The following is a 12,414-nucleotide window of genomic DNA, read 5'->3' on the forward strand; positions in this document are numbered from 1 at the left end:
GTATAAATCACCATTTGTAATCAGCGTAAATTTGATACCACAGATTTGGGATTTTCTTTAGCTTGCTTTCTTAGCTTGTTAAAGGTTACTTTTACACAGTCTTTAAAAAAGAAACCTGTACAGTGCAGCTCTTCCTCATGGATTTAACATTTATCAAGCAAATTACATAGTTGTAAAAGATAAAGTTGTTTGTAGTGAATGCGATTATAGATTTATTATTTATCTTTTATTAAAAATAGCTTTCATGTTTGGGTTTACTCTAGTGGAAATCTTCACTTTTGTGATAAAGCACCACTTTGGTAACTGTTGAGCTTTTCCAGATGTATACATTATCCAGTAACATGATTGGCAAATTCTGCCAATGAGGTAAACACCTCACTCCCCACCCCCACTGATCAAGATCTGGAAGGTTCCTGAAGTATAGTTTATTATAGGTTAGACCTTGGGATTCACTTTAGCCTAGATCTACCCCAGGTGAGCCTTGTTCACCTAAGGATCCTAGAGAAGCTGGTGTTTTTAGTTTTTTGACATTTTATAGAAGACCAGATCAACTATAAAGGAGTTTTTTTAAAGAGTTTTAAACTGAAATGTCTATCAATACCCTTGAACTCTACTGTAGTGGACTAGTATAGATCCAAATGTTGACCATTTATGTGAGTTGCTACAGTCTGAAACTAAAGCTTAGTGTGAAGGTTAAGGTGCAAACTAGCTCTGCATGATGTTTAATCCTACCTGTGGATTTGGAAGGTGTATTGAGGAAACTTATAATCAGTGAGATTCTTTATCCAACTGCTGTCTGTAGAGAAGGACAATGATATACAAAACCTCTGAAACACCTAGAAATGTCCCTTTGTATGCTGGAATTTAAGACTGGGCTTGTTTCCTTCTCCTGCTCTCCTCCATAATATCACTGAGAGAAGTAAACTCTCCTTGAGATTTTGGAGCTACACCTGTCCAGACCTGACACAATTGGTTTATTTGGAACAAGAATGATTTGGGGGAATGGAGCCAATAAAGGATACGTTTCTTTGACTTATTTAGCTTGGGGTGTATTTTTATTCTTTCTACCATTTATTGTGCTCTAGTTAGTGTCCCTTTTGGACTCATTTTAAACTAGTAATTGAATTAAACACATTGTGTGTGTGTGTGTATGTATGTATGAGACGGAGACAGAGAGAAGAGGAAGAGAGGGAAGGGAGAGAGGAAAGGGAGAGAGGAAAGGGAGAGAGAAAGAGAGGGATAAAAAGGTATCTGGGAAGGAGGAGGAGGAAAGGCATTGATGTTCTAGATATAACTTAGCTAAGCAGGGTGAACTTAAGATTTCTAAACCCAACAGACTGAGTTTTTTTAAAAAGTTCCTACCTTTAAAGGAAGTTACAAAAATTGCCGATACATTATTGAAAACCATACTTTATGAGAAATAATTTATTTCCTTCCCTGCTTCCTCCCCTCCTCTTCTTTCCTCCCTCCCTCCCTCCTTCCTCTTCTCTTATTCTTTACCAATGGGTTGATTGTAGTGGGTCAAATTTTTTAAGGAAGCAACAAGTTCTAATTAGCAGAGTACAAAGTTCTAATTAACAAGTACATATTTGGATATTACTAAAGTATATGCATTATGTAATTTACTTCATGAACTAATCTAGAGAAACAGCTTATCTTTTTAAAAATCTCTTAAAACTGTTAGTGTTAAGATATGTTTTAAAATGTTATAGACAACTAACCAAACAAGTTATGACATGTACATTATATTTTTAATTAGCTAAGCTTACTATCTGTACTGTTTCTATAAGTAAAACAAATACTTTGAAGTATAACCTAGATTTATTCTGCAGAGAGCACAGTCCTCTATCATCTTGAATCTTTTTCTTTCTTTTTAATATTTGTGCTGCTTCTTTTGTATTTTTTTAAAATTTATTTATTTTTGGCTGCGTTGGGTCTTCGTTGTGGCGAGCGGAGGCTACTCTTCGCTGCGGTGCACAGGCTTCTCATTGTGGTGGCTTCTCTTGTTGCGGAGCGTGGCCTCTAGACTCTCAGGCTTCCGTAGTTGTGGCTCGTGAGCTCAGTAGTTGTTCCTCACGGGCTCTAGAGCGCAGGCTCAGTAGTTGTGGTGCACGGGCTTAGTTGCTCCGCGGCATGTGGGATCTTCCCGGACCAGGGCTTGAACCTGTGTCCCCTGCACTGGCAGGCGGATTCTTAACCACTGTGCTAACAGGGAAGTCCCTCTTTTTTCTTTCTTCATTGTTGCATGTGGTAGATAGGATGGAAGCTAGGCTTTATGTAATTTTAAACAATAATTATCCTCATAGAGCCAAGTGTTTATTCATTGTTGAATATATTCTTATTACAATAAGAAATTTTCATAAGACATACTTCTCACTTGTTATATATTTTGTATGTTATTGTAAAAGTAGAGAGTAGTTTCTCTGATTGGTAACATGCAAGCATGGTAGGAAGTGAGAATGGGTGTGACATCTAAGTACATTTTTTTTTTTTTTGCTGCACCTCACGGCATGCAAAATCTTAGTTCCCTGAATAGAGATGGAACCCCGGCCCGCTTCAGTGGAAGCACAGAGTTGTAACCACTGGACCACCGGGAAAGTCCCTAAGTACATTTTTAGGTGCTATTCTTGATTGTTCTTAGGTAAGCCAAAACTGCTATATTCAGTGCTATTTTGCTTTATGACATTACTTCCTATCTCTTCTACCTTACTCTCTTCACATTTTTATAGATCTCAGTTTTATCAACAGAACACTCATCATTTCTTCTTCAGAGATACTTTTCTCCCAGCAGTCGCTTTTCATTCAGGATTCTCTTTTCTACAGTTGTAACTTGATTTGCTCCCAAATGAGCATTTATGATACCTTTGACCTGTTTTAAATTCTGAAAATTCAGGGCCAATCCAAGATAAGTTGTATCAGCATTCTCTGATATGGTGCAAGGTCATGATGTATAGTAAGGGGCTATTTCAACAGACTTGTGAATTGATCTGATTTCATGTTGGATTAATGCAAGAAATTAAAGTTAACGATAGTTGTGTTCTCCCCTGTGGTTTTTGCAGAAAGTTGCTGTTTTAGTGATAAAATATACTTCAACAGAATTTTTTAGTACATTGCAGTTTCTTTTTTGAGCAGTTTTTTATTCTCTTCATTGTCATTAAATATGTGAAAAAAATCAATGCTTTTAATACTTTGAGGTTGATGCTTATTTCATTTGTGTTTTTAAAAAATTATCCTATTCTGCTCTTCTTTTAAATTGGTATAGAAGTCTATCTGATGTTATTAATTTACATGACACTTTATTTCCTTTGAATTCTTCTGTTGCAACTGTTTTTAGCCATATAATAGAGTATGTATACCATGTACTGAAACTTAAACACTATCATTTTCATAATTCACATGTTTTGACATTCTTCTTTTTAAAGGAAGTTGAAGAATGTTGTGTGATTAGAATCCCAAGACATGATATTGCCATGTATCTTATGGACATTTGTGAAATTGAGATTGTTGTTTCCTGGGTTTACACTCTTTCCTTTTGGTTGACTGTATACTCCATAAAAGTGTCATTTCTGTTTTTCTTTTTTCCCCATTCTCTGGAAGGGAACTTATAACTCTTATGTTTAATTTTTCCTCATTAAAAAATTTCTTTCATTGTCTATTTCCTGCACTTTGTGGCTTAACTTCTTTTTTGTAGGATCTCACTAGTTTATATTTGCCTTTCATTATCTGAGCATCTGAGCATACGCCCTATATTTAGCTTTTCTTCAATTACTAAGTTTTTTTTCAGGTTCTCTAAGGGGGAAAATATGTACCTAAATTTATTGACTACACCTGAGTAGCTATTTTATCCCTTCTGTAAGTACTTCACCAAGTTTTTGTTTGAACTTTTGTGTTTGCCGTACCAGGATTATATTCAGATGCTTTTTCAATTTCAAAAAACTTTATGCTTTTTCTTTTTCCGAGCCAGTAGAACTCAAAAGAGTTAAGCCCCAGAGAGGGATGGGAAAAGGCAGGTTTCAAACTTTTGTAATTTCTGTAAGTCAAAGTAAGATAACTTACTAAAGATTTTTTTAGATTTAAAATCCCTCAAAAGGGACATGTTGACCTTGGTTGAGAGAATTGTTAAAAATCATGACACCACAGATTCTTTTTTTTTTTAATTTAATTTTATTTTTAGATACAGCAGTTTCTTATTAGTTATCTATTTTATACATATTAGTGTATATATGTCAATCCCAATCTCCCAATTCATCACACCACCACCGCCCCCCCCGCCACTTTCCCCCCTTGTTGTCCATATGTTTGTTCTCTACATCAAGCCACAGATCCTTGATGTTGGAAAATACTCATCAATCAGGAGGCATAAAGAGAGAACATTCTGAAGAGAGAAATAGAAGAATACTCTTTGTATTCAACTACTGATTAGGAGTATGTTATGAAGCAAATAATAGGCATAGTGTTAAAATTATCTGTTAATTGAATTTGTTTTACAGTTTTTATGTATTGGGAATGTTGCAAATGATATGTTAATGAATTGATACCATAAAATATTTGAACTGTTAGGTTTTTGGGAAACTGCCCAAGTGCTCCATTCATGATAGAATATTTGATCTCTCCTTTAGGTCTATGATTGATTACATCTTTGGGTGGAAGAGTCTAGTCAGTGAGAAGATGTACACAAAATATTGGATTTTTAAAACATCAAATTAAGACATTCAATTCATTTATGCCTTTGCCAATCAATTAATCTGTCGCTCTTCTATAATACATTCAGTAAACTATAAGAATGCTCTTCTTTCTTAATTATATACTCTCATTATACACTTTTATTTCTTAATATTTATTGTGTAACCATGTCAGTGATTATAGAATATTTTTGAGTATAATGCTGAGATGTATAAAATCTTTTTATTTTTTATTTTTAACTGGAGCAAGAGCACTTGTACCCCAGCTATAATTCCTGCTCAGGAGTTTGTAGCAGTCAAGGCACGAGGGCTCTGTATCCTCAATGTAGGTTGCTTTGTCAGCAAAGGATCATGAGTTTTACCCAGTCTCTTCTGTCCAGTCAGTCATTCCAAATTCCAAATAGTAAGCTTTCTGCATAGGTTCAGTTTTTAGTGAGTTTTTCAAAGCTATTTCAAGAATTATGGCCAAATCACCTCTATTATGAAACAATTCTCCTGACCTCATTTGTTTTAGGATTTAAAATCAAGGGGAAATGATATAAAGTAGAAAATCCTGTGAAAATGAATTAAGTTAAATCTTTCAAAGATTATGAGTAAGATTATGTATCCCATTGTTGCTGATGACACATCTTGCCAGCCATTAGGGCCCTAATTCTGTTAGAGTAAGACTCTGAGGCTTCTGTAAGGGGCCTATCATTTTGGAGAGTTGTGACTTCTTTATCATTGAAAGTGTGGTGAGACTTGAAATAAACCTGTTAGGTTCTGTACTATGTAAAATACCTTATAGGTAATAAACTATAAATCATTTTAAAAGGTAAACTTGGGTATGTACTTAAAGAAATAGCTTTCCTTCTATTTATTTATTCCATCATTTATCCATTCAACAAAAATTTATTGAGTGCCTGCTATGTACCAGGCACTGTGCTAGGTGCATGTTTTACAGTGGCAAATGATACTCAGTATCTGCCTTTATGATGCTTAAAATTTATTAGGGAGACAGATATGGACACAGGCAATTTCACTGTGTATGTTGGGATTAGCATCGTGTCATGTTCATTTCTTTGCATCATGTCCCTATAATCCTCAATAGCAGTGATATTGTGGGAAAAACCTAGACCCATAGTCAGAAGCCCTGGCTTCTAGGAGAAGGGACAAGCTCTGATAATCACTGAGCTGGACTCTCAGTCTATAAATTTAGGTGTGTAAGAAATATCCATTTATTTTCTATAGTTCAACTTTATTTTTGACTCTTAATTACTAAGTTGTGGGCAGAATCACTCCAATCTTTTTTGATTTTTTTCCTACTTCCGTGGGGTTATGGTAGGGTTCCATCTGGAATGGGGGTATACTCTGGTCATTGATCATCTATGTACAACAGTTTACCTCTGAGGCATGAGTTGTTGTGTCTAGATGGTTCTTTCTGGCCTGGCAACAATTGCTACTTCTAAGACATGTATTTAAATGTTTTTTTCCCGGAATTTCTGTGTTTCTGTTTGTCTAGCTGCATAATGATGCTTTTCCTCTCTGGGGTCTTTCGGCCTTTCAGACAATGCTGCCAGGAAACAGAGCCTAGATACCTGCTGCCTTGGGATCCAAAAACTTCTCTTATTTTTCAACTGAGAAAATCTCTTTCTAGACTGGGGAGGGGCTAGGAGATGTCCCCCTCTCTGCATGTACCTGAGAATCTCTCTTTCATCTCTGAAACAAACATTTCTTTTATTTGGAGGGTTTCGGCTTTTGGAAAGCAACACTGGGATAACTTTAAAATCCCGTCGGTTTTCTGTCCTGGTACATACCTCCCCTGAGGCAATAAAGTACAAAACCAGTTACCAGCTTGAATGAGAAGAAAGGAAATGGGAACATTTAGGGAGAGAAGAAATTAACATCTCAAAGTGCCAGCCTCGAACAGGTACTTCTTCACATGCCTTCTTATGATAATGCCACCAGGTGACCTTGTGAAAATCATATCATCTTTCTGAACCTCAGTTTCCTTTTCTAAAAGGGGTTTAATACTCCCCCCCATATATGTTATTTCTTTTCCCCATCAAATAATATAATATATATTAACTTCACTTTTATAAAGTTAGTGATAGAATTAGGACAGGAAGCTCATCCAATGTTCTTTCTACTGTATGAGTAAGGTATTCTTTGAACAAATGAATGGCATCATGGTGCAGTGGAGGAGAGTCCCGGGACAGAATCCTGTCTTTACCATTAGCTGAATAACTTATCTAAAGAAGATCAACAGACTGAGCTTCAAATTCCTCATCTTAAGACATGACTGCACTAATAATACTCAACTCTTAGGATTATTGAGACAATCAAAGAAAAATATCTAGCCCATGTGGAAATTATTTTGGGAATAAGAAAGTGCTATACAAATGCTTATCAGAATACTTTCTTTCTTTCTTTTTTTTGGTCCAAGGAAGAGGAAAGTTGTGTTCAGAGGAAAGTTGTCTCCTTCCATCAGTTGTCTGGGTCCAGCTTCCTGGTCAGCTTCTGGAGTTAGCCTACCCAGATGTGGCAAGTACACATCTGGTTACAGAAAGGGAATGCCACACTGTGCTTTTTTTTTTTAGAATAGAATAATATTTCTTATGAGTATTTCTTCTCTTTCAATTTTGCTAAAGTAATCTGTAAAGCATCCAATATTTACAAAATGATTGCAGTCTTTAGATCTGCTTTAAGTCTGGCCATACATTTTCCCCACAATTTAAATTCCAAGTTTTACCTATTTTTTCATTTTCTTTTTCTAGTTTGTTACAACTGGAATAAGGCATATTTCAGTATTCAGCTGAAGATGCAATTTACTATCTTCTTTCTTTCTATTTATTACTATTTAACCTTGTACTTTTCCCATTGTTCTCTTCAAGAATTCTGTAGAAATTCTGAAAGCATGACTTATCTGAAAGGTAGTAATATAAATTCACCATTTCATATTAGTATCTTTTTCTGTCAATAGGGGAAATAGCCTTATCAACAGGTGTTTGTTGAAGTATATTTAAAACTTTTTTTTGGGAGGGGGCGGGCTGGAAGTATAGTATAATTGCTAAGGACAATTAAAGAAAAAAGAAACACTGATCCTTCCCCAATAAGTTACGTTTCAATATGGCATAATACTTAAAAGTATGGGCTTTGGTGCCAGATAGACCATGGTTTATACCCTGGTTCCAACACTGGTTATGTAGCCTTGGGCAAGTTTTTTCATTTCTCTCAGTTTGTTTCCTCATTTGCAAAAGGTGTATAGTAGTATTTCTTGGGGTTCTTGTGAAAATTATATAAGGTGATCTCTGCAGAATGCTTAGCATTGCTCAAAAAATGCCGGCTAATTTCATTAGTAATAAAATGACACCTTTGTTGTATCGCCTTGAACTGTATATTTTAATATTAGAAAAGCTTCTTTTTTTTTTTTTTTTTTTTTTGCGGTACGCGGGCCTCTCACTGTTGTGGCCTCTCCCGTTGTGGAGCACAGGCTCCGGACATGCAGGCCCAGCGGCCATGGCTCATGGGCCCAGCCGCTCCGCGGCATGTGGGATCCTCCCAGACCAGGGCACGAACCCGTGTCCCCTGCATCGGCAGGCGGACTCTCAACCACTGCGCCACCAGGGACGCCCAGAAAAGCTTCTTTTTAAAGACCTGGTATGAGGATAACTTTTCTGTTGGCATTCATCATTTTATTATTTTCATATGAATATCTTAATTTACAAAATAACAAGAACAATAATGTCAGTAATAAGAATTAAGCACATATAAGTACTTCCTAATAAAATATTTTTATTTGCTAGTCATAATGTCTTATATTGTAAATAATGATCAAAAACTGTTCAATGTTGCATATATTCATTTGAAATGGCATGAGAGAGGGAAAAACTCTAATCATTTTTGTTTGTTTCAATTGATATACATCACACCGTAGTTAGGATGATCTTTCTAAAACTTTAAAAAATGGTCATGCTTATCTTTATTAAAAAATCTTCCATGGCTTGTTATTCCTCCTTCAGTATAAGGCCTAACATAGCATGGTCTGTATGGCATCAATTTACTTCTCTGTTCTCACGGCCCCTGGTACCTCATCATAGCATGACCCCACTCTATTTTAATCGTTTACTTTGTTTAAATTTTCTATTTAATTATCTTTACTTTCAGACAAAAGAAATCCCTAAGAGGGTAGAATATTTATCTTGTTCAGTGTTGAGTTCCCAGTGTCTAGAGCATAGTAAGATAAATATTTGATTAATGAATGAAACAACTTTTTATCTCTATCAGGTTTTAAAGGTAGGACCATTTTAATTTATATGTTATAAATATAATTTTTATATTAATAAACACATGTAAAAATAAGTTTCAACATATAACCCTAGATTCTAAAATTCAGTGATAAAATTATGTCTGATTGGTCAAGTTTTATTTTTTTTTCCATAGAAATATGCTCAGCTCTGTTTCTGGAGGATTAAGGGCGGTACTGTGGAGAAAACACTATACTTGAAATCAAAAGCTTTAGGATTAAGCTCCAAATCTGTTATTCAGTAGTTCTGTGATTGGACAAGCCACTATGAATTTCGGTTTCATGTAAAATAGGCAATATGACTTCTCAGGGGTGGGAATCAGATCAGATAATGCATGTGAAAGTTCTTTCTAAACTAAAAATATTACATAAATTTATTTAAAAGAATTTCAGTATTCTAAATGATTTGTGTATTTAGTTTACCCTTTCCTCTATTATACTTTGATCTTAGTTTTCTGAACAATACCATCACATGTTCTATAATTCTTCCTTTTGTTTTTAGTTGTGGCAAATAATTTTATGTTATCCTTTCCCTCTTTCTAAAATTTCATTTGTTAGCAGTATTGCTGTTTCAAATTTAAATCACCTGTCCCAAATTATTTGTAACTTTTTGGTAATGCTATTCTTAAACCCAATACGAAAGAGTTGAAGCTTAATTAACAGACACATGATTACCTATAATTTCAGTTATGTAACATTCACTATATCCTTTGGATTTGCAAAAATTTTTTATTTAAAAAAATGATTTCCGGACTTCCCTGGTGGTCCAGTGGTTAAGACTCCACACTTCCAATGAAGGGGGCAGGGATTCGATTCCTGGTCAGGAAACTAAGATCCCACATGCCGCACAGCCAAAAAAAAATAAATTAATTAAAAATTAAAAAATTAAAAACTAAGGGGAAATTTAAAAAAAAAGATTTCCCTCTTATTTCCTCCTGTATGTGCCTTCAGGTATTACAAATTTAGTTTCATCCTTTCAATAGACTCAGGAGTCATATGAATACAGATTTCCTTTAACAAAGGAAATAGGAAAATTGAGGCCATTGTATTGGCAATTCAGGTGAAAAAAATCTCCACTTATACCTGGTTTAATTTGAACATCAATTAAAGTATTCGTCCTGACTTACTTGGATGATTATCTCAACTTTCCACTTTATTCAAGTAGTCAACATCTGGCTAGGGATCTTTGACTCGTATAACAAGATCCTTGTCATCTTTTTTTTTTTTTTTGCTTAATTTATCATCTTTGTATAGGTATCTAGTTTTAGATTACCTTCAAATTCAACCTTTCATTAATCAGAAATAAGAATTTAATCAGAAATGGAATTGACACTATGTAGTGATCATTATTGATAATCAAAAGAAGCGTAAAAGGGCAGCCAGAATTCCAGCATTAGATGCTGGCATGCAAAAGCCTAAGTTGTCTAAGACAGACTTGACTGTATTTGACCATTTGTTTTTTCTTATAGTCTACCATCTTGTTTTATGTGTCAGATTTTTCTCATACAGAGATGAGAGGCATAATAAGCTCTGCTGGTTTAGAGAACACCTAGCTACTTTGAATCAATACAGTGTCTTCCCTGGGTAGTCAATAAATATATGTTGAATGAATTAGTGAAAGTCCCCTTACATAACAAATTATATTTGTAGATGTGATTATGGGAATGCTATTGATACATTTTTGAGAATTGCCATTCACAGGAAAAAAATCTCAGAATAAGTGAGTACCTACAAAATTATATCTTTTTCACAGAGGAAAAAGAATTATAATTGTAAAGAAAAAAGAAAAGATGCCTGGCACTTAGACTTTTAAAAATTATCTGTTTAACAAATGAAAGAATGAGAAAGGCTAAAGCTTGAAACACTATAGATAATCAGATAACTAGAGCCCAAAGATACATATGAGAACTGAGAGAGGTATACTATAATTTTGACATTGTTGATTATTTACATTAGTGGTTAGGAATGCATTAGAAGCTCAGGTATAGTAAGCTACTCTCTTTTCAGGGAAACAGCTGATTGTTTAATTGTTGACAAAATGGGGATTCAAATATTTGTCCCTGATTCAAAGAGTTGTTAAAAATATATCAGGTAAAGTATGAAAGCATTTTTAAAAATTAAAGGTTTATACACATGTACTAGCATATGTTTATAACACCATCTTTTGTTAATATATGTCTTATTTTAAAATTGGAGAGAGCTCCTGTGCATCCATATTCATTTTTATATTTCTATCCTTCTTAGGTAAAAAAAGAACTAGTTACACAATGTCCTTCTCCATTCATTACTGCTTATTGAAATTCTCCCTTCTTTTAAGGGGGTAAGATATATTATATTGGAGCATGAGAGAAGGCCTCATTGATAAGGTGACATATGAGCAGAGATGTGAAAGCAGTGAAGTAGTAAGCTTCATGGATATTTGAAGGAAGAATGTCTAGGCAGAATGGCCAGTGTAGAGTCCCTGTGGTAGGAGGGTTCTTGATGTATTTGAGAAAGAGCAGAGACCACTGTGGTTGGAGTAGACTGAGCAAAAGGAGAGGTGTAAAAGCTGAAATCGGAGAGGTAGGCTTTTGTCGAGTGAGATGGGGAGTCACTGGAGGGTTTGAGTTGAGGAGTGATCCTATCTGACTTCTGACTTAAAAACATCTTCCTGGCTGCTGTGTTTAGAAGACTGTAGGAGGGCAAAAGTGACATCATGTAGACCTGTAAGAGGTTATTTCATTAATGCAGGGGATAGATGATGGTCTGGACCAGGGTAGTAGCCCTGGAGGTGGTGAGAAGTGATGGGATTCTGTATGTAATTTGATGTTAGAGCCAACAGGATTTATTGATGGATTCGATGTAGAGAGAGAGCTAGAGAAGAAGAATGAATGACGACTCCAGCGATTTCTGGCCTGAACAACTGGAAGGATGAGAGATGGAGAACATTGCAGGGGATTGCAGGGGAAGCAGATTGGGGTGGTGAATAAGATCTGGAGTTCAGTTTTGATAAGTTAAAGTTTGACATTTTCTTTTTTTACCTGGAGAACTGGTTTGTTAAACATTTACCAGCATTCACTGCTTGGAAGCCTAGTGAAGAAAATGTTTCAGGAGTGCAACAGTATCAGATGTTGCTGATGGGTCAAGTGAGATGACTGAGACTTGACCACTGGATTTAGTAGGCTGGAGATAATAGGTAACCTTGACAAGAGCAGTTTTAGTGGAATTACTGGAAAGAAAGTCTGATTAGGGTAGTCTCAAGAAAGAATGAAGGGAAATTTAAAGGAGTTTTGCTCTAGAGGGGAACAGAGAAATGGGGACTATAGTTATTTGGAGAGGAATGAGGCATAAAGGAAAGTTTTTAAAAATCACTGATAATACAGTTGATTTGTAAGCTGAAGGGAGTGATTGAATGGAGAGGAAAACAGTTGATGATGAAGCAATGTCCTTGAGTAGGCAAAAGAGACT

This window comes from Hyperoodon ampullatus, assembly GCF_949752795.1.
Source record: "Hyperoodon ampullatus genome assembly, chromosome: 7".
Taxonomy (NCBI): Eukaryota; Metazoa; Chordata; class Mammalia; order Artiodactyla; family Ziphiidae; genus Hyperoodon; species Hyperoodon ampullatus.